General features: G+C 40.5%; 1 long non-coding RNA gene across 1 annotated transcript in view; it reads left to right on the forward strand.

Annotated features, from left to right (window-relative positions):
• The window catches only part of LOC116833050 (uncharacterized), a 78,047-nt gene extending 51,809 nt beyond the window's left edge, over window positions 1–26,238 (forward strand). Inside the window, exon 3 of the long non-coding RNA XR_004375596.2 lies at window positions 25,744–26,238. This is a non-coding gene — a long non-coding RNA (uncharacterized LOC116833050). The remainder of the gene's footprint in view (window positions 1–25,743) is intronic.
• The last annotated feature ends 712 nt before the right edge of the window (window positions 26,239–26,950 follow it).

Below are 26,950 nucleotides of genomic sequence, written 5' to 3' on the forward strand. Positions count from 1 at the left end.
GGAAGGCACTTCAGATTCTTAAACCTTGGGTCAAGTGCTTTAGCTTTCATTAGAAATTTCATCTTGGGACCTTTGCGTTTTGTGAAATCTGCAGTGAAAGTATTCTTAAAATGAACAACATGTCCTTGGCATCATCTGAGACTGCTATAACATGAAATATATGGCAGAATGCAGGTAAAGCAGAGCAGAGGACATACAATTCTCCCCCAAGGAATTCTGTCACAAATTTAATTAACACGTTATTTTTTTAATGAGCTTCATCAGCATGGAAGCACATCCTCTGGAATGGTGGCTGAAGCATGAAGGGGCATATGAATGTTTAGCATATCTGGCACGTAAATACCTTGCAGTGCCGGCTACAAGAGTGCCATGGAAATGCCTGTTCTCACTTTCTGGTGACATTGTAAATAAGAAGAGGGCAGCACTATCTCCTGTAAATGTAAACAAACTTGTTTGTCTTAGAGATTGGCTGAACAAGAACTAGGACTGAGTGGACTTGTAGACTCTGAAGTTTTACTTTGTTTTATTTTAGAGTGCAGTTATGTAATAAAAAAAATCTCCATTTGTAAGTTGCAGTTTCATACAAAGAGATTGCACTATAGTACTTGTACGAGGTGAATTGAAAAATACTATTTCTTTTGTTTATCATTTTTACAGTGCAAATATTTTTAATAAAAATAATATGGACTTTGATTTCAATTACAACACAAAATAGAAAGGTTGAGAGCCACTGATCTCGAGGGACTTGTACCACAATGTTTGCAGTGACATCCTACAGTGGGGTCAGTTCCAACACTCTTGCCACATGGCAGGGTTCAGAATTCACTGACTCTAGTGGCTTCTGTTACATTTTTGCCTTTTACAAAATAATTGTAATGAACCAAAATTCTAACTAAAAATAACCATCGCCACAAGCAAATACAAACAAAACATCTCTACTTTGGAGGTTAGTGTAGGTAATCTGAAGATCACTGACAGGTGACAGGATATTATTTGACATCTGTCAATAAGTTTTTCCTTTGGATCTCAATGATTTTCTGATCACATGACCTGATCACTTCTTGTCCTCAAAACAATTCCTTCTGCAGTAGCCTGTTCAAGTGCTGAGGTGATTCAATCACCTGGAGCCTGCAGTGCCTGATGTTTTTTACTGTCAGTAGCATTCTGGATGTCTTCAGGAAAGTGAGAACCAGTGTACTCCTTGAATGTGTTTAGAAGTCTTCTGTTCCTCCTAGAGGGGTGACCCTTAGCATTGGTTATGACATATCAACTTGGTCTGAATGGTATAGCTTTTACAAAGGTCAGTTGGCAGCTGCTTTCTGTTTAGAATTTTAAATTCTCTCTTTCTGCATTTTTGTCATCTTTCTTCTGTTTTAGTTTGCTGCTGAATAGCTCTTTTGAAATGACTTCACAGTTAATTGTCTGGCTCAAAAAGCTTTTTAGATGCTCGAACAATTAGTGTCTGAATTGGCAACCTTAAAAAAAGCACTGTGAGGTATGTTTTCTTCTTTCCATCATATATTATTATTATTAGTAGTAGTAGTATTTATGTGAGTACTGGACAGTGACTCCATAATCAGGATTGCATTCTAAAATGGGGCATAAATTCCTGTTTTCTGTAAAAAGAGATAGTTTGAAATTTCACACAAGGCTTGTTGTTGTGCCCATTGAATTTTCTGTGTAGGTTTTGTTTTGTTTCTCTTCATAAACTTTTAATAGGAAGTATTTGAAATTGGGCTCTGGCTTCAATTTGTCCTTGTTTTTCATGGGGGAACTGATTTTTTTTTTTAACTGTCTTTCTTCATCAAAAGTGGCAGAAGCGAATCTTGAGTATATCTGATGTGAGATAATTTTAAAAGAAAAACTTTGTTTTTAGGGTAATTTTTAGCCATTATTCACATTATAGCTGACAGATTATATGATGTGCAGTAAAACTTGAGTGACAGGGGCCCAGTGCACATGAAATCTTCTCTATCAGAAAAGATCTCGTCCATCTGAAACTCCACTATTCTGTTGGATTTTATCTATGGAAGAGTAGCTATTGGGTTAGATCATCAGCTAATAAAATCTGAAGGATTTTGTTAGAAGCCTCATACTGCTAATACAGTAAATGAAATGAGGTGTTATTGAATTGTATTTCATTCTGTCCTTCCATAATTATTACTTGTTTTTAAATTTGGGACACAGAAGCTTCTTATGTGGACTCTGTGTCTGGTTCTTATTAATGCCGGTTTTATACTGCAATAACTCCTATGGGCCAGATCCTCAACTGTTCCACTTTCTTTAGTGGAGCAATAGCAGTTTACACTAGCTGAGATCTTGGCCTATTGACTTTAATGGAGTTACTTTTGATTGACACCAGCATAAGTCCAATCAAGACCCAGTACATTCCAATACAGACCAAGATCCTGATGTGATGTAAATGGATGCCCTTTTTAGAGCTGTGTGCATTCACTTTTATACACTACCACAATCAGCTGACATTAGCATCCAGATGAGCATATTAAAAGAGAAAATTAACACTGCATCTCAGTGGTGACATTCAAATACAAAGTCTCCATCATTTTCTTGACTCAAATTTTGCAATTATACAAATTAGCCTATTACGGGCTTATGATTCTTTAGACTGTAGAGCAACATTCCATCAATAAATAAATGAAAAAGAAGTAAAGCAATAATGAAACCGCATTTTGTATTCAAATAATGTTTGACACAATTAAGTATAATTCACATGCATCTAACCTTCAGATCTCCATTCAAGTGCTTGACAACTGCAGATACATTTTTTATTATAAAGCAAAGTACATTTTTCCTCCTTCTATGAAATGTGGTTAGTTTTTCCTCTCCTGTTCAGAACAGACTAGAGAGCTCCAGGTGTGCTTTGTGCTTTATTGAGACATTTAGGGACTGATTTGCAGAGCACCAGCTGCTCCCATTATCTTCCATTGGAGCTGTGGGTGCTCAGCACCTCTGAAAACCAGGGCCTAAGCTGCTGGCTGAATAAACATTTCTGGTTTAAAATAGAATGTTGATTATTCTCTGAGTGTGCAGCGGCCATTTTAGGAAAGTGAAAAATGAAGTCACGTTACATTTTTGATCATTTTGTTATTTGTATTACAAATATTGTAGCCCCAGGAATAAGAGGGAAATAATCCTTTCAGTGAAGTCAATCAGACAGTGGGTTAATCTATCTAGGAAAGCTGTCAAGATACCTTAACTTAATGGAGTAAAGAGAAAATTAGGTTGAGTTCTTGGAGCATAATTCTGGACCCCTGTGCAAAGCCCGTTATAAATGGGCCATGCGCAGGGATTCTCCACAGGTATAGATGAGTATGGAGTGAATCTATCTACAAAGCACCAATGCAGCAGCTACTGCAGGCCATGGGTTGCAAGTGTGTCCATACCTGCTGCACTCTTCTCTACATAGGGATTTGACTAGTGTGTCTGTGCAGAGGTGCATCTCTTAGCTATTCGCCTGCTCATGAGGAGAGAGCTATGTGGGGCATTGCTCTGTGTGGGCAGCAGGGGTGAGTTCTGCTGATAAATTCAGTAGTCAGTTGCTTGACTATACATTAGTTTATGAAATATATTCAAGAGACCAAATAACTAATATTTGTCAGGTTTATTGTTATAAGCCAATAATAATACAGTACAAGAAAAAGGTTCAGTACAGTACCCATCTCTGGGAAGCCATCTCATGCAGCATTGTTACATTCATCTTAACAGAAGGCATGCTACCAAAATTGCACCCCAAAGCCATCTTTTTATACCCTACCTTTTTACAAGTAAAAGGTACTGTGCAAATCATCTGAAAGTAGATTTAACCAATAAGCTTTCTACCTTGTTTTTCTGGTACCACGGTGTACCTCTTATCTCTTTGTTCTGAACACATCCTTTCCAGGTACCAAGAACGTGAAAGGTCCTCGGAGGTCTGTGTCAGGGTAAAACAATTGTAAGTCTTGTACTCTTCCATGGAACATATTGGTACAGGCCTGTGAGAGTAACTCCCTTTCTGTTAGTATGGTAAAGCACTCCTCTGTCCTAATCTTCACAGCACCCCTATTTAGTCTAAGCCAAAACTTACTTCCATGAATGAAATGGGTCATGGGATATCTCGCGCATATATATAACCAGCATATATTAGTCAATAGTTCCCCATGTGAGTGCCTCCACTATACATGCACTAAAGACGTGACCCAGTGGCACACATTAAAGTTAGTGGAAACACTCTCATTGACTTCACAGAGAATAGGATCTGAGCCTAAAACTGCTGCTGGTTTAGAGCAAGATTTGTCCACAGAACAAGTAGAGTGGTGGAATTCCTGCATTTCTTAAGCAAGCCTGGGGGCTGATAAGCCAGAATGTACCTTTCCATCTAAAAGATAAAACTCCTATGAAACCATCTTGCATCCTTCTCTTCATCTCCTCATCAGCCCGCTTTTTTCTAATGAGTAATCTCAAAGGAATATTTGCGAACAAAGTCATGTTGATATCGTTTTAATAACAAATGTGCTCCTGTACAGTATTTATAACCAGCTTTCGAAACAGAGTTACAGAAGTCAGAGTGAAAAGAAAGATGAAACATAATTATACCGAAAAGTAATTTAAAATGCAAATTCATCAGTGAAACTGCAAAACCTAATTGTAGTTTTCTCTTCTTATGAGAACTTCAAAAGGGCTGTGTGTTACTTCCTCCCTTTAGGAAGGCCCAGATTATAGCTGTACTGCCACACTCCGACCTTTCCGGTGAAATACGTTTGACCTGAAAAAAAAAAGGCACAAAAATCTTAACCCTATGAAGAAACAGAGTGAAATTCAGTGATACATGACAGTTCTGCTGTTAGTTCACAAGGAAATGTGTCTGCCTGAGCATGGAGACCGTGATAGTATATTATAAACAAAAGGCTGCTAATTTGTACATCTGGAAAGCATTAACCTATTATATGCACTTTCAGAGAAGTTTTGAAGAGACAAAGGCTTTCATAATTATACTTTCTGAGACATGTTTTATTGAGAAAGTTTAATAGACTTCAGTTATGGACAGGCCTTTATGTACAATACTGTGAACAGGTACTTTAATAGGTAACTATTAAGCAAAATAGTGGTAGGGTTGGTGAAAGGTATCCTTGAGGACTGGAATCCTCCATGTATCAGTGGAACAGGAATAGCAGCAGTGTAAACTTCATCATGATGTTTCCGTCTTGGTTGTAGAGGCCAGTGGGAGAAAGGAGGTCAGTCTCCAGGCCTGTTCAGTTTTTAACATTTGCTGAGTCTGTCAATAAGACTGTCAGTTAGTGCCAACCATTATGTGGACATATGTCCACTGGCAATAGGAACTAGACTATCTCATGTCCCAAAGTCCACTGACTTGCATCAGATGGTAAAGAGTTTGGGTGCAATCCTGGCCCCTGTGGAAGTTAGTGTAACTGAGACTGGGATTTTTTTCACTGAAGCAACTTCAGTGGAGTTGCGCAAGTTTAATTTTAGCTAGAATTTGGGGCCCTTCGGAACACGAACAAGGAGAAAGACCAAGAACAGAGAGCGTGCTTGCTGCAGGACAGGCCAAAGGATCAAAAGGTGATTGGGAAATGCACCAGAACTTAATAGGGTTGCTTGGGCAACAAACACATAGGTTGCAGAGCAAGGTTGACCTTCAGTCCCCAAAATCCTGCACTCAGCAGTAGATCCCTGCGCAGATATAAAATGTGCATCCGCATCCAATCTGCGATCCACAAACGTGGTCCGAGTATATCCGCAGATTTGCAGGGCTCTACTCAGCTGCTTTTGCAGCTCTTGGAGAATTCTATGCTCCCCACTCTCCCAAACATTCCTCCTAGCACCGCAGTGTACATCCTTACCACTACCACTCCAAACTAGGGGACAACAAAGAGAACCATAGCGGCACATAAACCGTCCTGTGAAAACCACAGGATGGTTTGTATGTAATCACAACAGATGGCATTGAACAACATACATAGACATTAATGTTTGTCGTTTACTTCCATTTTCACTTAGGTTTGTTGGCAAAAGGTTTTTTTTAACCTTGTATATGTTGGTTTGCAATTTCCTATTGTCAGCTGCTGTTTTGTACACAATCAAGTTCCATTTTTGGAAAGCTAGAATATATTAGTTCACAGCAAATGTTACAGAATGCATATGAGGCAAAGACCCAACCATATTTATATATGTGCAGAACATATAAAACACTGCAAAAATGTCCCAAAAGGCATTGCACGAAATAGTGGCAGAGGACACACTTTAATATCTATCTGCAGTGCACCACTCTGCACATGAATATTACACTATGAACCCCTGGGGAGTATATGCAGTGCTAGAGCAACCTGTTAAGTGTGCATGCTCCTGAACGATACACAGACTGTGGTGATGCTTTGCCAACGTAACTTGTGTTGACCAAACTGTGTATTGTAGACGTGGCCTATGTCACTGCATTATTCTGTCTTTTCTAGCCTTCCATAAGGCAGAAATGAAACCGTCTCTTTGTTTTTCTTTTCTTTTTATTTTGTCCTTTGCCCTATCTAAAGGACACATGACATAATTGGAGGGTCTAGTTGGCTACAGCTCAGCCAAAGGAAGGAAGGGAGATTACTATTTTGTGGGGAAAGTGGATTCCTCTTTATCAGCCTTGAAATAGAAGGTGTATTTTACCTAACCAGGAAATGCCAGTGGCTTTCTCTCTAAATAGTTTGTCCTACCATCTGTCTGCTCATCTCCTTCCCCTCACTGCAGGGAGGGGAGCCCTTAGAGCCTTTCTCAGATCTCCGAGGATTCCCCTCTCCCCACATTAACTTTGCTTCTATCCTCACCCAAAAGATTTTTGCTTCATAGAGTGGGATTTCCAAAAGCGCTCACCATTGGCCTCACTCCGCTTCCCTTGCAGCCAATGGAAATGTTACCAAGGGGAGCAGAATTAGGCCAACTCTGATTACATTTAAAAATCCCACCTATGGTGGCTATTCCTGAACCCAGGAAGGGCCAGACACAGCTTCCCTTAGAACCCATCAGTGCCCCTCCCAAAATATTATCAGGGAAGGTTGGTGAAATGGGGTGCAGAGGGCTAGGAACTCTTCTGTCCATGCCTTAGTGCCTTGCACACAGTGTTTGTTTGACTAAGGACTACTGAGCTTTTGAGAATGATTCTTTATAGCAGGAGAATGTAATAACTTCAGCCATGCTCTCTCATTACTAAATATTTCCCTTTCAACTCTCTCCCTTTTTCAGACAACTAATAATTAACAAATGGGGATAGGGGAGGTGAAGAAAGTGAAGCTGTATTCTGGCATACTGAACTATACCAGGCCTCAAGCTAGATGATAATGATTCAGTAATCACAGCTCTCTGTGCAAATGTGCCAGAAATTCAGACACCTCTGGCAGCTATGACTTCAGAGAAGTGAAGTTTGAGAATAAAACAGAAAGATAAACATCTCTTAAGTGCCCACGGTAGGGAGAAAAAAGAGTCCAGGATTTTTGTTGTTTTTTTCTCTAGAAACTTTCATGGGCTTCAGCCAAGCTCTGTGCTTCTCTACACTCTAAGTTACAGCTAATGGGTGTGATTTGCCTCTCACTTACAGAGGCAAAACTGGAGTAACATCCACGGAGTAAAATTGGTGCGAGAGGAGAATCAGGACAAACATTTCTTGTGGTTAACTTTCCATTACCTTTATGTAAATGAAATGAGAAGTAGCCATCATTGCAGGTACATTGGAGAACTTTGGTATTGACACCAATGGTTTGAACACCTAGATCGTACATGAAATTATTTTTGTACACACACTGAGAACATTTTACATGTGTTCCCAGTACGAGGAGGATTGTCCGAGTTCTGAGCAAGCCTCCACCTTCACTAGTTACTTTTGATTGTTGCAGTGTTAGTGTAAACAGGTAATGTAGGTGTTGCAACTGCACTAGGTCAGTAAGTTCTCCTGGTACAATGTTAGAACCCTACTACCTCACCCATAGGAGCAGTCATTTGGAGGAATCAGGAGTCATGTCACCCCCAATTTTTTTCCTAATCTACTGATGTCTCTTTCATTGCAGTTTCAGGACTTCTGCATTTGCATGCAAGGTCCCCCTAATTTTATCCATGTGATTCACTGATGGCCCAAACTTTAGTGACAGCTCAGAGCACTGGCTCTCTTACCCTCCCCTCCACCTTACAGCATCCAAATGGTACTTGCCCAAAATAATTTCTGCCTGGTGCCCTCCAACTTTTCTCATTCTGGAAGATCTGAGAGTAGCTGAAGCAATATAAGCTGCTCTTGGCTCTGCCCAGTATGTTCCTAACATCCCAGTCCCTAGAGGAGTAATACAAGTCACAAACCGCCCCTCTCCCCCACTTCAGAATATTACATTTTAAATGTACTGTGTGAGATCTGAAAATGAGACAGTGAATAAACTAGGCTGGATAATATGGGCACACTAAACCATTTCAGGAGCGCATAAACACTCAGCTGTGACGTTTAACCTCTCACCTTTAGGGACCTAAGAGTGAATGCAGAGTAGATTTCATAAACTCTCCTTGTCTATCAATCGAAGTGATTCCATATCAGTGATGAACACTACAATGGACTTCTTGAACTAAGCACAAGACAGGGAGGCCAGTTTAGAGAGGCTGAGCATCACTATCCCTGGCAGCTGATTACCTTGTTTGCATTTCATTTGTGTGTATCACAATCCTGCCAACTCCCATTACTAGGATCTGACTCTTATGGTCGCATCCAGCCCAGTGGCTCTACTTCTTTCCAGAACTGAATGGATACAGGAAGCGAGCTATTAAGTGTTCAGTGAACTTAAGTCCATCCATGATTCCCTATACAAATGAAGTATTACTCAAATGGAATGAACACTTGCCAAGTCTCAGCAGCTCCAGATGCTGGCTCCTATGTGGTCTGATTATTGCCTGCAAAATACCACTGCACTGTACAGCAGTAACTAACAATGTGCCTTTGTGGCAGCTGACTTCTCTTCTGAGTCAGAACCTGTGTCATGGGACATTAGTGACTGAGCTAGTTCTGTGGTGCCACCACTCTGCAGCAAAGAGGGCATACGGGATTTGCAGAAAGGCTGGCACGTGCATCATTATATAGGCTGCTCATGTAAAACTATCATTGCTTGGCACATACAGCCAAGCCTAACTGCCTGAACAGCTTGTAAGCAGGTATACTGCCAGCTGAACACATGGCCACAAATGTAAGCAGCAAGAAGGAGAGAGATCCAGTGACTAGTGAGGGACAAAGGCCTGTGTAAGAGCCCCCCAATTTCTCTGAACCAAAGTTATATACAAAAGGGAGGTGGCACTTTCAATTCAGCCTTCCGCTAGAGGTAACAAAAATAGTTTGTGTTGCCACTTATTGTTATGAGCCAGGTCCAACCACCTTTGTTTACCTGGATCAGTACCTTATTCTGAAAAGTACTTAAGTTAATACTCAAAATGAACATGGTTAGGAGAATCTGGTACTGCATGAATTATTACTATTAAATAAACAAGTACGACGCACCATTACTTTGCATGGGATCCCTGCCACATAATGTAGGTCCACTGTGCCACATAAGGCATGGTTTTTTGCCTAAGACTGGAAATAGAAGAGAAAAGCTGTACATTGAGTTTGGTATATATTAATGATTCTCTGTTTCTGGCAGCACCCACAATGGGCTAGGCATTGTACGACACAAAAATAGGAACAGGCCTTTCCCCTAAAAGTTACAGTATATAATTTCTTTAATCCGAGGATCTCAGAATGCATTGCAGATACTAATTAATAGATCTCACGACATCCCTGTGAGATACGTTGGTATTATAGCCAACCTTTTCAGGGCCAGATCCCCAGCCACTGTAACTTAGCACAGTTCTTTCAAAGTCAATGGAGGTTTGTTGGTTTATACCACCTGAAGATCTGACTCTCAAACTTTGATGCCTAAAGTTAGGCATCTAAATCAAAATTTAGACAGAAGCCTCATTTTCAGAGGTGCTGAGCATTTGCAATTCCCAGTGAAATCAATGGAAGCTGTGGGTGCTGATTAAGCACCGCTGGCTCTGGCTTCTTGCTGCCCCAAGCAAAAAAAAAAAGGAGGGGGGACAGGGCCAGCGGACCAGCAAAGCCGGGGCGGGGGAAGAAATGGCACGGCTGGAGTAGAAAAGCAGGGGCGACACGGCATGGCTGGAGCGGCAAAGTTGGGGGGAACAACACAAAAACTGTGTGGCTGGAGTGGCAAAGGGGGGGAACATGGCATGGCTGGAGCAGCAAAGCGGGGGGCAGTGGGGGGAGAAACAACAGCGTGGCCGGCAAAGCAGGGGAAAAACAAAACAAAAAACCCTACAGGGCAGCCGGAACAGCCAACAAAACAAAACAAAACAAAAGCAAAAAAAAGCAAAAAAAAAAGCATCCGTGCTGCCCTAGGTTTGAATCTGCTCGCCAAGCATGAGCTTGCTCAGCTGGTGCCTGGAGCCGGTCCTGTGATTAAGGCTTGACAATTCAAAAGTTAAGCAAAAGCTTTATTTGTTTTAGTCTCCCAAACTTATAAAGACAAAATCCTCTGACCTGCTCTCTTCCATGCTGATTGCTGATGATGAAAAAGTGAATGAGAATTTAGTTATCTTTCAAAAACGAAACAAAAACATATCCACCCTGGTTAAGTAGAATTTTGCAAGTCTGATTGATTTTGCCATGGGCTTCTGTTAATAGATATATATTTTTAAAGGATTTCTTTTAAAACAAAACTGGGTAATGAGTAGGAATGCTTTTCTGCAGGCTGGCAGAAGGACGCTGTTGGTATCACACATTTTAGCAGTTGGCATGTTAATGAGACCATTTTTATTGAAATGAGATAAATACTATTAACATTTGTGGACTCCCAACTGATTTCTGAAGCATTTATTGAACTTCGAAAAGTTCTTCAAGATTCAATTAAAATATTTTTTAGATTCAATAGACAGAAAACCAAAGAATAGTCTGTAGTCACATTTACACTTGTCTGAACTGAAACTTACCTTTGTGTAGCTGACTTTAAATAGTTTCTTCTTTTCTAAATTTGTGCTCCAAATAATGATTAAAAACAGTGTCTTTGAAACAGTTATAATGTAGTTTTAAAAACTAATAGTTTGTTGTTGTTGTTCTGCTTTCCCATCCTTAGGAAGATGGTTATTGTGTGTTTAGAGAATAGTATATGGGCTGCCATTATGCGATCTTTCTCTTGGCCATTTTTCTCAGTAAACTCTTACAAATAAAGTAATGGCAAGCAGATACAAAACAGCTGGTGAAAAGAATAAAAAAGTTTCCTGTCTAGAGTGATAAAAGGAGCTGGTATCAAACTTCATCTCACATTTTGACTTTCCTGCACAGGTTTAGAATACATTTTTTTTTAGTTTTAATTAACAGATTGTCAGCAGCCCAAAAAGCTAGTCCATTCTAAAGATATCACTATTGATCTTCTCATGTGGGCAATAGATCTGACACGACAGACCAAATTCCACCCTATTGTAAGCCCATGAAACTCCATTAACTTCAGCAGAGTTTCATGGAGCTTCACCAGAGCTCAAGCTGGCCTAATGCCTTTTGGTTAGTCTTCTGACACATTCTGTTATCAGTAGGAAGGAGTAAATTATCCAGTGCTTTGATACTATGGTGATGGGCACCCTAGAAATAGCTAACACAGACAGATTGACAGCAACTTTAAAATATTTAAAAGAAAATCAAACTGTGTTTTGAAGACTATGTTAATCTAAGCAACACGTTAGACTGCAAGTGTTCAGTGGAGTCAAATTATAGACTACTAATCTACAAAATTTTATTTGCTTAAAACACCTTTTTGGCATAAAAAGTCAACCATTGTCTGCAAATGTGCATAAAGGTTGTAGATTACAGCACATTAAAAATAATGGATCCCTTTAGGTGGAAGCAAATCTGATTGAATAACTGAGCTATGGCCCAGCTCAGTCACTGGCAGTTTTGCTTTAGTAAGTGGTGAATAAGAAGATCTGGGGAGGTTTGGGGTTGATAGAGGTATATAAAGAAATATCGCCAGACTTTCAGGTATGACATTGCTGGCACAGTAGCAGCAAAAAATGATTTTCCCTGTACCCGAAACTCACATGAAAGTTAGTGGGAGTTCTCGGTGTCAAAGAAAAACAGAACCAGGCCTGGTGGGTCTATGGTACATGGGAAAGGTATCATCATCATACTTTACATAATCTAAGCGCTACATAAACATTAACTCATGAATCAATCTTCACAATACCCCTGTGTGTATTTAGTTATAATCAGCCCCATTTAACAGATCCAGAGACATAAGACAGAGTGCTTAAGTGATCCACCCATAATCACATAGCAAGTCAACTAGACTTAAAATTCAAGAGTTTCTGGCTCTCAGGTCTGTGTTCAGTTGACTAGACCACAGTGTATCATAAACATGCAATTATTTGCAAACTCTGTGCCAACCAAAACTGGGAACAGTTCTGCTTTTCTTATATGCAGAATCCAAAATTACACCACTGCTTCTGGTTTCATCTCAGAGCTAACATGCTAATTGTTGGCCACAGTGCTTGTATCATCTTAACTGCTGCTACCAAAGTAAAAAAAGCCTACAACAAATACAAAAATAAACCAGTAGGTAATTCAAATAAAAGAACACTTACTTCATCCTATAAATATAGCCAAAGGCAGCTGATTTTGTCATCCTGCTTGAATCCATTCCCAAACTTTAAAAATAGAACCAAAGGAAGAAAAAAGGAAACCCAAAGAAACGCACTGTCACTCCTGTGTTTTTAATAATAAACTTCCATTCCCCAAAATCTCCAAGCAGTCATAAAACCAATACTTATGTGGTGAGAGTATGATACACAAGCAAGAGCAACCAGATCTCACATTTTGGGGAAGAAATGTGCTTCTCCCACTTAAAATATTTAAAGAAACAAATTAGTTAACAATCTGTAGGGACAGGAGGAAATGGAAGAGGGAGTTCTCCTTGGTAAGTGTGAAAGTGGCTTATCCTCTTTGGGTTCGCTGAAGGGAAGGCAGAAAAGAGGAAAAGAAGACAGAAAATATCACAATGCCACTATATAAATCCATGGTACGTCCACACCTTGAATACAACATGCAGTTCTGGTCACCCCATCTCAAAAAAGATGTATTAGAACTGGAACTGGTACAGAGAAGAGCAACAAAAATGATTAAGGGTACGGAACAGCTTCCATCTGAGGAGAGATTAAAAAGACTGGGACTGTTCAGCTGAGAAAAGAGATAACTAAGTGATGCGGGGGTGGGGGGGAAATGTGACAGAGATCTATACCATCATGAATGGTGTGGAGAAAGAGAAGAGGGAAGTGTCATTTATCTCTTCACATAACACAAGAATCAGGGGTAGCCCAATGAAATTAATAGGCAGAAGGTGTAAAACAAACATAAGGAAGTAATTAATCATACAACACACAGTCAACCTGTGGAACTCATTGCCAAAGTGTGTTGTGAAGTCCAAAAGTATACCTGCGTGCAGAAAAGAATTAGATAAGTTCATGGAGGATAGGTTCATCAATGGCTATTAGCTAAGCTGATCAGGGATGAAACCCCATGCTCTGAGTATCCATAAACCTCTGCTTGCCAGAAGCTGGGATTGAAAGACAGAGGATGGATCATGGAATAATTACCCTGTTCTGTTCATTCCCTCTGAAGGATCTGGCACTGACCACTGTTGGAAGATAGGATACTGGGCTAGATGAACCATTGGTCCAACCCAGCATGGCCGTTCTTATGTTCTTATGAGGGTGTAGAGAGCCCTTCCATCCCCAGTCCAACCACACAGGACCCATGTAGAATACAGACATTCGTGCTTCAGGGAGAGGACCACTGGCTAGTATGTGTGCTTCAGCACTCCAAGGCCCCACTCAGTTTGAGTTGAGCCCCACCCTGTCTGGCCATGTTTGAGTCTGGCCTCAGTTTGCTAGGGGAGCACATTATGCTCCATCCTGCACAGGCAGCCCGCCTCCACAAGACCGCATACACATACACATGCACCAATGGACACACCTCCCCTCACCCAGTGCTCCAGACTGGAGCAAGGGCAGACTGACTCTAAAAAATTGTTGTCTGAACCCAGAGAGAGAAACTATTTGATCTGATTTTGGATTTATTACCTGGCAGCACACTGCAGCTACTGTTACTACTAAATGAATAACCACCTTTACTAAATGAGTAACCAAGACTTTTTTGTAGACCCTAGTTCTACTCCCCTCTACTGTCAGAGTGCTGTAGCTATCAGCAAGAGAAATAAACTGTCTACTCCTCTCTTCCTCATTATGGATTCTCTCTCTTGCTGTATGACTTGTTCCTCGTTGCAAACTTTAGGCACACAAAAATGGGGCCAAATTCTGTCTTCAGGTGCACTGCACAGCCCCACTTACTTTAGTGACATTGCATGGGCATAACTCAGAGCAGATATGGACTACAGAGTGTGCATGTTTGCAAAAATATTTTTGAGAGGTGAGAATTTAGGAAAACTATATTTTCACATCCTCCTGAGATTGAATGAATTGTATGTGTCACTTGTGAAAAAAATACAAAATCAGAGGACATAGGTAAATATGATTGTTGTTTCATTACACATTGAAACTGCATGTTTGTTTTCACTATTTAGCATTCTGACAGAATTTGATTTATATCATTGTTGCTGCTACATATATATAATTGGATCAAACTTAGTTGTGTGGAAGTTTTTGTCCTGTACTGAAATAACCTGCAATGATTATTTTTCTCATTTTTGAGGTGCGATTACCTGTGCTTCGATGTATGACTTTAGTAAGGTATAGCCACTGCACCAGAGCGGCACATTGAATTAGCACCTCCAACCAATAGCCCTAGTGCTAAAGGCCTACAGGTCCACTGTAGCCACACCCCAGGCACCTGATTGCAGCACTCTCATTGGTACTTGGACAATATAAAGGCCCCAAAAGGAAAAGGAAGCTATCCGAGCAACAAACCATTGCCTGTTGGCTATGTGTCTGACTGCCATGCTTTGCTGCTTTGCCTGACCTTGCCTTGCTGCCTTGTCTGACCTTACTTCCCTAATGCCCTGCCCCAGTCCCTTGAATTGGATCTTCTGGCTACTAGCCCCTGCGAGAACTCTGACCAGCACCTGGACTGCCTCTGATGCAGAGTGATCTGCCTGGTACCTGACCACCTGCGCACATGTGACGACTGCTCTGGACTGCCCTCTATCCTGCCTGGGCCACCGGACGTTGACATGGTTGGAGAGGCCAGAATCCAGTTTCATTCCCATTTATTTACATACTACTTCCCTGTTCTATTTTATTCACTACACATTGCTAACTTCCACATCCCTCCCCCCGCCCAAGTCTTTGCCTTTACCTATTTTTGTTTATAAACTTCTACCTTTGCCCATTTTTACTTTTTAAACTCCCTTTGCCTCACACATTTGGGTAAGAGCGTTGCCTTCTTACTCAACTGCTGACTTTAGCCCCTAGGAATGCTGGAGATCTCCATGGTGGAATCCTCCAACACAGATTTAATTTTTTTCTTTCTTTCTTTCTTTCTTTCTTTCTTTCTTTCTTTCTTTTAAAGGAATATTCTCTAGTGGCAGGGACCTGCCCACCCGATCCAGCAGGTCAAGACAATCAGAGCCAACAGGAGCTTGTTACAATTTGTCTTAAGTAGCAACCACTGACTGATCCAAGCACCACTTATCAAAATTGAGCTAGCAATGGATGGAATTGCTGACTAGTATATGATCCATGGGAACTCCTGGGAACTGTTTAAAAACCAGAGCTGGTTCTAACACATAGGAAAAGTAGGTGGCAGTTGAATGGCAGCAAAATATTTAATTGCAGTTTTATCATGTGGGGGACATACATCTATTTGCCTCTGGCAAAGTGTACTCCAGAATTGGCACAGGTAAAGATTCTGTCCCTGATTACTCTGCCCTTTGGCTGAGTTCTGGTCAAATGCCAGGAGCAGAAGGGGAAGTGGTCTAGTCTGAGACTTGCAAGGAGGATTTCCAGAACAAATGGCTGGCTGAGAATGAGGAATCTGAGACACAGGGCCAAATTCTGTCCTGATTTACACCAGCATAGTCCAATTTGTCTCATCATTTTAAAGATGGAATGAAAGGAAGCCTTTCTGGGAAGGATGGATTTAAAAGACAGCCCGAAGACTAGATAACCAACCATAATAAATGCGGAGAGATGCAGAGAAATACCCAGCTGATGAAATAAAAAAATGAAAGTCAGAGTTAATCCCAGCAAAACCAGACACACTGAAATTAGACAGCAGTCTGTGGTCTTGTGATGACTGTTGTTATTGAGCAATGACATTGGGCTGTGTCTGGCCCAAAGAGTGGGCTAGATTTTGACTTAGACTCATGACTGCAGGAAATAAGAACTCCCCTCCACCACTTACAGCCATATTCAGGATACCAAAACCTATTCACCTGCTTGCTTCTGCCCCAGATCAAATGAACAGGGAATATTTGGAGCATTGGCTCCTGCCCACATCCCTACTTGATGACCAGGGACCGGGTAGCTGACATAGCACTGGGTTTGGGGGTAGTAATTTGTAGCTCTCATAGATCAGCAGTAACGTCCAGACCTTGAAAGGTATTTAGGCGCCTAACGCCCATTGATTTCAGTGAAAATTAGGAGCTTATATACCTCTGTGGATCTGGGTCTAAATAACTAATCCCAACTCCCCCCGAAGCAAGGAGGAAGTAGGGGAGGGATTCTGACTCACAGTTGAGTCTCTGAGTCACAGTGCCTTACAGGACTACTCCGGAGTTGGTGTAGCATCTGCACCAGCTTTTGCTCAGGGCCGTGCATGAAGGCAGAATCAAGGAAGCACAGTCTCTGCAGGAGAACCATAGGACCCAGTTCTGTCAACCTTACTCACGCTGAACAGTGTCTTACTCTGCCAGGAGTCCCATGGACATCAGTGGGACTCTTCATGGAGTAAAGCCCCTCTTGGCATAAGGGTGCCAGAAGCTGGACCTACGGACAATGGGCCTGCACCATACACCACCTGAGAGTCCGTCTTGAAGTGGTTCAATCATCTTCAGGGGAATGATTGTTGAAAGTTTTTTTTTAGAAGAAATGTTCTCTCAGCAGAGAAGGGTCCAAAATCAGAACCTTTTATCTGAACCAGTCTTTCCCCTGAACTGTGAATTGGAGCCTGCATCCTATTCAAACCTGATTTCACAAAAACAAGCCACAACTGATGAGGTGTGGCAAAATTTAAAACGTCCTTATCAATAGTGCTCACAAATATGCCTATAAAACCAGTTACACTGAAACTTTTCCTAACTGACCACTCAAGGGATAAATGATCTGCTATTAAAAGTGGAGCAGAATCATATTCAGTATGTCTGAGACATTTAGGGTGAGCTCTTACGTCAGGGGGCTACCTAATAAGATAAATAATAATACTTAGCTCTTATATAGCACTGTTTGGCCCAGATCCTGAAAAGAATATAGGTGCCTAACTCCCACTGATTTAAATACAAAGTATTTTTAAAAACATCATTATTTTTAAGTCAATCTCATTATTTTGGGGGCCCCTGACTTGAGTTTTGAACACTTGGCATTGTCAAGTTTGTTTTCTTCAATAAATAGTTTTGGTGCTTGTTTCTCAAAGCCACTTTGCCCAGTTGAGATATTTCTTTAAAAATAAAATGAGCAGAAATGTTTAAGAAAAATCTTCCAAATTGATTCTTGACCATGTAAACCTTTCACAGACCTGTGCAACCTCAGAATGGTGCACATGGAATTAGAGAACTGCCGTGACTAGTAGCTGTAATAAATTGCCCAATTGTATTGTGTAGTTAAAGATAGTCATAATACTCTAGTTGTCTTGCAGGTTTCCCACTCCTTAGTGAGACATCAATCCATCCCAGACCACTACATCCTGAAGATAGCTGTTTATTTGTTAATAAATAATGAGTCATTCTGAAGTTCTTCCTACGACTTGTACAGCTGCTTTGCCAAGTTTTCCTCTTCCAGGGATTCAACATTTTCTCTGGTCGTCTGCCACCAAAGCTAAGTGAAATGATCTTGCTAGGTCTGCTGCCTGCACAAACACATTTCAGCAATGGAATGGATAGAGTGAGTTATTCTATTTTTGTTGGTTTTTTTTTTTTTTTCTGGAGTAGACTCCCCAACAATGAAATAATTTACTTCCATTAATAATAAAATAACCCTTTGCATTTAGGGCCTGATCCAGAAATCAATAGAAGGATCCCACTGACTTGAATGAGCTTTGGCTCAGGCCCATAGAGAGTCTTTCATTCAAAGATCTTAGAGCATTTCAATTATTACAGCTTTACAACACTGAGTTAAATATTATTATACTCATTTGTAAATGGAGGCACAAGAAGATTAAATGACTTGTCCCTGATCACAAAATGGATTCAGTAGCAGTCCCATCTCCCCACTACCGTGCTAATAACGTAACACACTAACCAGACCCCACTCCCTATCTTAAATATATAGGCGTGAAATCCAGAAAGAATATAAAATGCATAGGTTAAGTGGAATTGGATCTGGATAGATGGTAGTCTAAAGGACTGATTTCTTTAAAAAATATCAGCAAATGCTCAAATAGCCTTCACCGTGACACTGAAAACAACAGAGCATGTGAAGGCTAGCAATCTAAATAGTTTATTTAAATAGAGACTAGTGAATTCTCTTTCCTTTTAATTTAAAAACATAATCCAGTATGTGGCAGGTCAGATGTTCACTAGGTCTCAGGGCATGGCTGAATGTTTGTGAATTTCTTATTGATACGTAGCATGAAGTCCAGTATGCCTGGATTGACTGTATAAAGATGACTAGTACAAAAGATACTAGTCTATAAGAACTTATAAAATAAAATAGAATTCCTGATTTGATTAGTGTTTAAGCAAACTGTCTTGCAACATATACAGGCAAAATATTTCCTGTGTGACTTTATATACCTCACTTCACCACTTTCTGCCTCCATTTTCCCCATTTGTGAAATGGACCTCATAGTCCTTAACTCTGGGTGAAGTAGTTATGTAAAAGCACCGAATGGATATTATCAATGTCAAGTGCTACATAGGTGCTAAGTATTATTTGTACTGCAGGTGACAGGGCAGAGTAGTGCTGAAGCTCCCTCTCTAACATATCAGTACTGTGCATGAACTCACTAATAGATCTGACTGGAGGACAACAATTCTGTTCCTTGGCAACTTTTGAGGTTTCACAATTTGTTTTTGTTCCACACTGGAATGAGCACAAACCCTTATAGAACATTAATTTTCATGGTGTGTGTGAGTCACGCTGTTGCTGTGTGGTTACAGTACTTGCATGGGATGTGGGAGACCCAGGGTCAAGTGTTGGCTCTGTAGGATTTGGATATATTATTGCCCTTATATAAATCCATGATACGCCCACATCTCGAGTACTGCGTACAGATGTGGTCTCCTCATCTCAAAAAAGATATACTGGCACTAGAAAAGGTTCAGAAAAGGGCAACTTTAGAATGACTTAGTTTGTGGGAGAGTCCATATGAGGAAGTTATAAGAGGCTAGGACTTCTTCAGCTGAAACAAAAGAAAACTATAGAGGAGAGGGATGTATGCTTAGAGTTTAAATATAAAACATGATGATGTGGAACTAAGAGTGGCTAAGGAAAAAGGGTTATATACTTAATTCCCATAATACGAACTAAGGGAGTCACAAATGAAATAATAGGCCAGCAGGTTAAACATAATTTAAAAAAGAAAGTTCTCCTTCATGCAGCACACAGTCAATGTGGAACTCCTTACCCTGAGCGAGGTTGTAAAGGCTAGGTCTATAACGCGTTTAAAAGGAAACTGGACAAATTCATGGTGGTTAAGTCCTAAATAGCTATTAGCCAGGATGGGTAAGGAATGGTGTCCCTGGCCTCTGTTTGTCAGAGGATGGAGATGGATGGCAGGAGAGAGATCACTTGATCACTTACTGTTAGGTCCCACTCTGGGGCACCTAGCATTGGCCACTGTCGGTAGACAGGATACTGGGCTAGATGGACCTTTGGTCTGACCCGGTACGGCCGTTCTTATGTTCTTATGAGTGATCTGGGGTGGAATAAAACTCAGCTGTGAATTAGGCAGAGCACAGGCTTGAATCTGGCTTTCCCATCTCCTGGGCCTGTACCTAACCTGCAGGATATTGAGCATGAGCGAGTCCCTCTCTTGTATTCCTGGCAAACTTTTATTGAAACAGATACATCTCTGTGAAATGATCCAGCTTTGATGAAATTGCTTTCTTTCGCCTGTGGTGCCATTCTGCTGTGACTGAATGCACCCCTAAATTCACACACTGCACACCCCTGTAATCTTTGTACAAAATACGCCTTGTAAGGTATCATTTGAACACTAATAACTTGCTGGTCAATAATATCATGGTGAAATATATGTAGCAACATTATATGTAAATGTATGGACTCCCCCAAATGATGTTGGTAGTACGTTCAAGCCCATGTAGCCCCAATTAGGCAGAACAAAGGCATGTGTGTTTACATATAAGTAAACAAGGTCCTTAAAACAGCAAGAGTGAGATAAGGCACATCTTTATTTTAGCAAACAATAGGTGAACAAATGGGTGAATGAAATTACTATATATCAGTCAAGGGGCTGGAATATTTCTTCTCTTGCCCCTCTCCCAAATCCCAGGTGGTGGATGGGGTTAATGAGAGAAACTTCCAGAGGAGATCCAGATCCACACCTTTTGACAAAGATGCCAAGTGCCTAAACCTCTTTGGCAGGAAGAGTTATACTTTGACTGCCCGTCAGTTTCAAATAGTAAACTACCGAAAATGATTTTAATAACTATGCAAAGCTTACTCATTTTATTAATGATTTGCCACAGGACAAGGGGGATCCATTCCCAGCCCCAATTTCTGAGGGTTAGCTGATAGCAATGACTTCTTTAAAGACTGCTTTCAAGGCTGCTGAGACAGCTTCATATTCTTTAGTCACTGCTATTGTGAGATACAAAACACAGTGGAAAACCTCCCATTCAAAGGACAAAAGCTGTTTGGCTGTGATTCTGACTCCTCACCTCACTACCTCAAGGATTCGAGGGCTACCCTGAGGTTGCTTGGAATCTACACACCTGGAAAAGAAACATTTCAGTAAATCCCAGACAGCGCGATGACCCTGGCCATTCCAACATCAACAACACCAGGCCTAATCCAGACCTACAGAGCCTCCCTGAAGGAGATCCTGGCCTCATAGGAAAGGGACAACTTCAATAACATCCTCCCTACTCAGGCCTGTCTCAAATAGCTATTCTGATGGCCTGGTCAAGGGCAACAAACAATCCCCTTCTCTGAATGTGATGTGCAAACCCAACCTCCACCTCACACATTTCCTACCCTCTTGGGAACTTATCACCATGCACAGGTGGATTTCAGAGGTTGTGGCTACAAGTTACTGCATCCACTTCCAGTCTTCCTCATTCCTCCCACTTTCTCCTTCAGGGACCCCTTTTAGGAAAATCTCTTGAAACAGGAATTTCAGTCCCTCTTCAGTCTGGGTGCAATAGAGCCAGTTCATCCAGAATTTGTGGGAAGAGGCTTTCACTCCAAATATTTCCTGGTTTCCTAAAGAAATGGTGGTTGGAGACCAATTCTAGACCTCAGTGATCTGAACACCTGTGTCCTTTCACAGCCTTTCAGGATGGAGACTCTTGCTACCATAATCCCATCCCTAAACCAGACAGATTGGTTTACTGTACTCAAACTTCAAGACATGTATTCTCATGTCACTATACATAGACATAGACATATTCTGTGCTTTGTCATTGGCTCAGAGCGTTATCAATACCATGGCCCCTTGGGTTTTTCACAAAGCTCCTCTCAGTAGTTATAGCTTATCTACATCAGGATGTCATTGCAATCTTTCCCTACCTAGCTGACTGGCTTACATAAGAACAGCCATACTGGGTCAGATCAATGGTCCATCTAGCCCACTATCCTGTCTTCCAACAGCGGCCAATGACAGATGTTTCAGAGGGAATGAACAGAACAGGTAATCATCAAGTGATCCATTCCCTGTCGCTCATTCCCAGCTTCTGGCAAACAGAGGCTAGGGACACTTCAGAGCATGGTCTTGCATCCCAGCCCATCCTGGCTAACAGCCATTGTTGAATCTATTCTCCATGAACTTACTTAGTTCTTTTTTGAACCGTGTTATAGTCTTGGCCTTCTTGAGGGACACTTTGCTCCTGAAGTACCATCAGCATTCCACAGAGCCCACAACTTGTTTCAGTCTCTCAGCATCCTTATCAATCCACGGAAGTCCACACTGATTCAGAGAATAGATTTTATTGTCACTGCCCTAGCTGCCCAAACTGCCAGAGCCTATCTGCTGGGGAACAGGTTCTTCACCATATCCAGTTTAGTCACTAGCCTACAGATGAGGTCTCAGACAATAGTAAGGCCCTGCCTTCAGATCTTATGTGAGCCTTAGCATTTATTACGCCACATAAGAAACTACATCTTTCAGGTCTTCAGGCTGGGTCCGAACTATGTATACCCCATATAAGCACAGCCTTGCCAAATAAGTTTACGTACCCCCACAGATTCTAGACTCCCTTAGGTAGTGAAAAGACCCCATGAAGATATGTGTGGGAGTCCCATTCTCTTTGCCTGTCACCAACATGAATAATCACAATGGATGCCTTCCTCCTAGGGTGGAGAGTTTACTTATCTTTCAGCAAGTAAGTAATTTCCCATCTTTCTTCCCCTGTCCTGTGGAGCTTGCAGCTCTATAGTGGAGAAGGAACTGGAGTGATGATGGGTCTGTTCCTGCTTTTGTGCCCTGGGGCTTTGGGGCACAAGGCTGACTGGTGCACAGGTGCAGATCTGTGGACACTGCTAATTCAAATTTCCAATCAAGAGTGTGTGGGCACATGCACATCCCATGGGGAGCACACACAGGGACAAAACACCCTGAAGAATTCAAGTTACTGAAAAGTACGTACCCTTTCCTTTGGCACCTTAATTAGTAACCTTACTTTCAAGTGCCTGAGCACCAAGCAGCTCCTGTTGACTTCAAAGGAGTTATTTGTGAAGTCAGGGTATCACCAATTGGCCCTACTCTAGTTACTCTGTGCATAGTCTTCTTTTTAGAAAACTGAAGTATTATGGAAAAATTACAACCAGTTTCCATTGCTGCTCTGAATGGAAGCTTATTTCATAACCTTCCTGCCTTCTTTATATGTCTGTGTTTTAAAACAGACGGCTGCTCTGCAATCATGCCACTTGGGCTATGGAATTTGTGTGCTTGTAGGAGAACCCCCTTCAGGATCACAGATCTCCTTTGACCTTATGCTGCTGTTCACTGGGCATCAGTGGAAGACGAGTTTGATTGGAGTTAAGCAGAAGCGGCAGTCCTAGTGCTCTGATGTATTTGTGAAATTCACAGAGTCTGAATATTCATCTTGATTTCATAGTTATACAAGGAAAAGGTCCTGCTGCCAGAAAATAGCAGAGATGGAAGCTACAAGTTGCATTTTCATTGCATAGTATGGAACAAAATGGATAAAAATTGATAATTAAAAAAAAATACATTTTTTATTTTAAATTGGATTTTTATTTAAATTAAACACATTTTTCTTTTTAAAAATAAGCCTATCTAAAATGACATTTGAAATTATGACAACATCTGTACAAATAATTTACACTAAATTAAAAAATATGAAGCAATACATGTTTGCTGCTGAAGTTTCAAAGAAAGTCAAACCACTGAACTGGTAGAGGTCACTGGCTAAGCACCTGGAACTAGAATGTGCTGAACTGCTAACCCAGCTTTTGACAGCCATAACCTCTTCTGCAGGGGCAAGGATTATATATACTTCATATCAGTTTACTCAACTAGTTCAGTTCAATGACTTGTTCATTCAGTGGGGAGTTGAAAAAGGAGAAAACCTTGTTTTCCTCTTCCTCTCTATCTATAAAAACTAGATTTGAGAGGATGAGATCTAAAATATTGAAGGACATTGTGACTAGAAAGAATCGCTTTTAGTCACTAACTACAGATCATACTTTCTTAGTTTAATAAATCAGTTAGTTTTAAATGCAAACTGTTTGGATAACTTTTTTCTCAGCACATTTAAGTAATCAAAAAAAAAAATTAAAAGCTGTTTTTGCACCTTTCTATCTGAATTCCAGTTTCCATTCAAATAGAACTTGACACAAATCAGAAATGGTCATTATCTATTAAATAAGCAATACATCACTCGCCATTTTCTAATATCAAAATTTAAAAATTAAGAATTTAAACAAATGTATGTTAAGGTAAATAAATGGGTAGAGCTATAGTGTAACTTCTTGGTTAGCAAAAAGTAGTACCAAATTTAGTGTAAAGGCTCTATTTAGTTGCAAATCAGCATGTTTTAATGTGTACCAACCACTGAGTATCAACCTTTGTTTTGCAAAATAACAAAAAAGTACAAATGAAAGCAAGATTAAAATTCATTATTTCAATCAAGGTTTTCTGACTTCAGATTTAAATCATGATTAAAATCAGGGATTTAAGTAATTTTTTGTTTAAATTAATTCACCCTGGTATAGATACACTGGTGCTGCTGGTCTCATTAGCAAGAATTCTGGAAACAAAACACAAAGGGTCAAACTGAGTCTTCATACTCTCAGTCCGGTGAGCTCATTATCGCTCCCAGGTGTTGTGGTTCTGATTTGAGCCCTGAATGCTAATACACCACACTGCTGTGTGAAGCAGAATTAGTTGTTGTAAGCACATCTGCAGCTAAACCCATCTTCATCTTGGTTTGATTAACTTGATTTTTCTTCCCCTTCCATCTTTTCAAATGAATGTCACATTCTACAAAGGTTTCTCTTCTTTACATTGCAATGTGCAATGCAATAGGGTACCTGTTTCGTTTTTTTAAAGGGTGGAAGTTGAAAGTTCCTTTCCTCAAACTGATGTCTGATTACATGAACAAGAAGTGTAACACAGATGCATTAATAACCCTCACTTTGCCTTTTCATGAAAATCAATTAAGAATTCTAATTGCTGTGGGCAGGGAAAAGATGAGATATTTTAGTTATTCATCTAAACGATAATTTCTTGAGTCAGTCGGATGTATGAATTTCCAGAGACAGATTCTGCCATTTCTTCACCAGTTCTTGTGACAAATAAGAGAGGGATTCAAAATGGAAATGGATCCAGATCCCCGTTTTCCACAAACTTTCAGCATGTTTGTATTTGAAGCTTGTATCTATCTTTATAAGGAGTTTAAATAAGCATCCTGAATCCAATCATTTCTGAAACTTGAAGAAACCTGAGATCAAGACCTGAACCTCATGACTCGGGTCTATCTGTCATATAGAAATAGAAAGATAGTGGCCTGTCACTATGAGAATTCTGTGTGCTTGGAAACTCTGAAAATCAGGCAATTTCAGGAGCCTAAATACTTAATTTAGTTACCTAGCTTTAGGCACTTAAGTCTGAAATTTTGGGAATACAGCCTACATGAAGATTTAGGAGACATGGTCCTTATTCTCTGGAAAAGGTTTACTTCTCTGTTTCACTGGCCAATTTGTGTTACATAGCTAACAGAGTGGAACTGTGAAAATAATTTAAGATGGAGAATGGGCTTGTTCTCTCTTGATATATAGGGCATGATTTATGTGTATGAAGTCCATCTTGATGTGTGTGTGATGTCATTTAACAAACTTTAATTTTTCCTTTTTCTGTTTCAGTATTCGCAGCATTCTGCTGTTTTAAGCTCCTGAGTAATGACGAGTGAGACGTGAGCAGCATAGCACTCTCCTTCAGAATCACCTACTTGACTCCTTCTCATTATAAAATCAACCTACTAATAAAAAAATTGACTAATCTTTGCTTCTAGAGATGTATAAGTCTAAACTTGGAAACATATGAATAGATTTAGGAGCCATTTTGGTTTGGGACTAAGAATTCAAAAATGCGTCCATAGCTTTGAGGTGTGTGAAAGAGAGCAGAGCATGTAGGAAGGAGGTTATTCTGGAGATGGGTCTGCTTCCAAGTTATTCAGAATTAAACTAAATTAGCCACTTCATCATGTAATTAAAATAACTCAATTGGAACCTCCCTGAGTAAGATTTTTGTTAGCATGGGTTTCACATTTTGACCTTCTGTTAATGTAATGTTTAATTAAATGTATGAAAACTAGTTTTCTAATTGCTTCTTCCTTTGCATGTTCTCTTGTGATCTCTACTGCAAACATTGTGTAAATGTGTCAGGATCAAAAATAAAGTTAACTAATTCAAACTTTGTGTTTGCACCTCCTTAACAGGTGGGGATATCGTGAATATGGATTACTGTAATAAGAGAAATTCTCAGCATATTGATCAGTATGCTGTTGTCTGCTCTCCCCTGAGCATATTACCCTGCTGAGAAACCATCTAGAAATTGGGAGGATTTACAGACAGCTTATGTCCAGGAGTACCAAAGCTACTGTAGGCTGACAGTTTGTTCAGGAGGAGCACTCAGTCCTTTTGCCTGTTGACATAATGTTACTGTTCTGTCTTGGAATTTGGAGTGTTGTATGTCTCTAGTTTCAGATGTAATTCCCCCTCCCAGCTCTGTGACTTCATCTGTCCATCCTGTATAGATTATGATAAGATTTCATTGGTCAGTGTGTCATCCCACCATATTTCAGAAATAACTGTTTATAGAGTATCAGAGGGGTAGCCATGTTAGTCTGGATCTGTAAAAGCAGCAAAGAATCCTGTGGCACCTTATAGACTAACAGACGTATTGGAGCATAAGCTTTCGTGGGTGAATACCCACTTCGTATTCACCCATGAAAGCTTATGATCCAACACGTCTATTAGTCTATAAGGTGCCACAGAACCCTTTGTCACTATTTATAGAGTCATAGTCATAGAAATGTAGGGCTGGAAGGGACCTCAAGAGGTCATCTAG

The sequence above is a fragment of the Chelonoidis abingdonii genome, chromosome 5 (genome assembly GCF_003597395.2).
Source record: "Chelonoidis abingdonii isolate Lonesome George chromosome 5, CheloAbing_2.0, whole genome shotgun sequence".
Lineage (NCBI taxonomy): Eukaryota > Metazoa > Chordata > Testudines > Testudinidae > Chelonoidis > Chelonoidis abingdonii.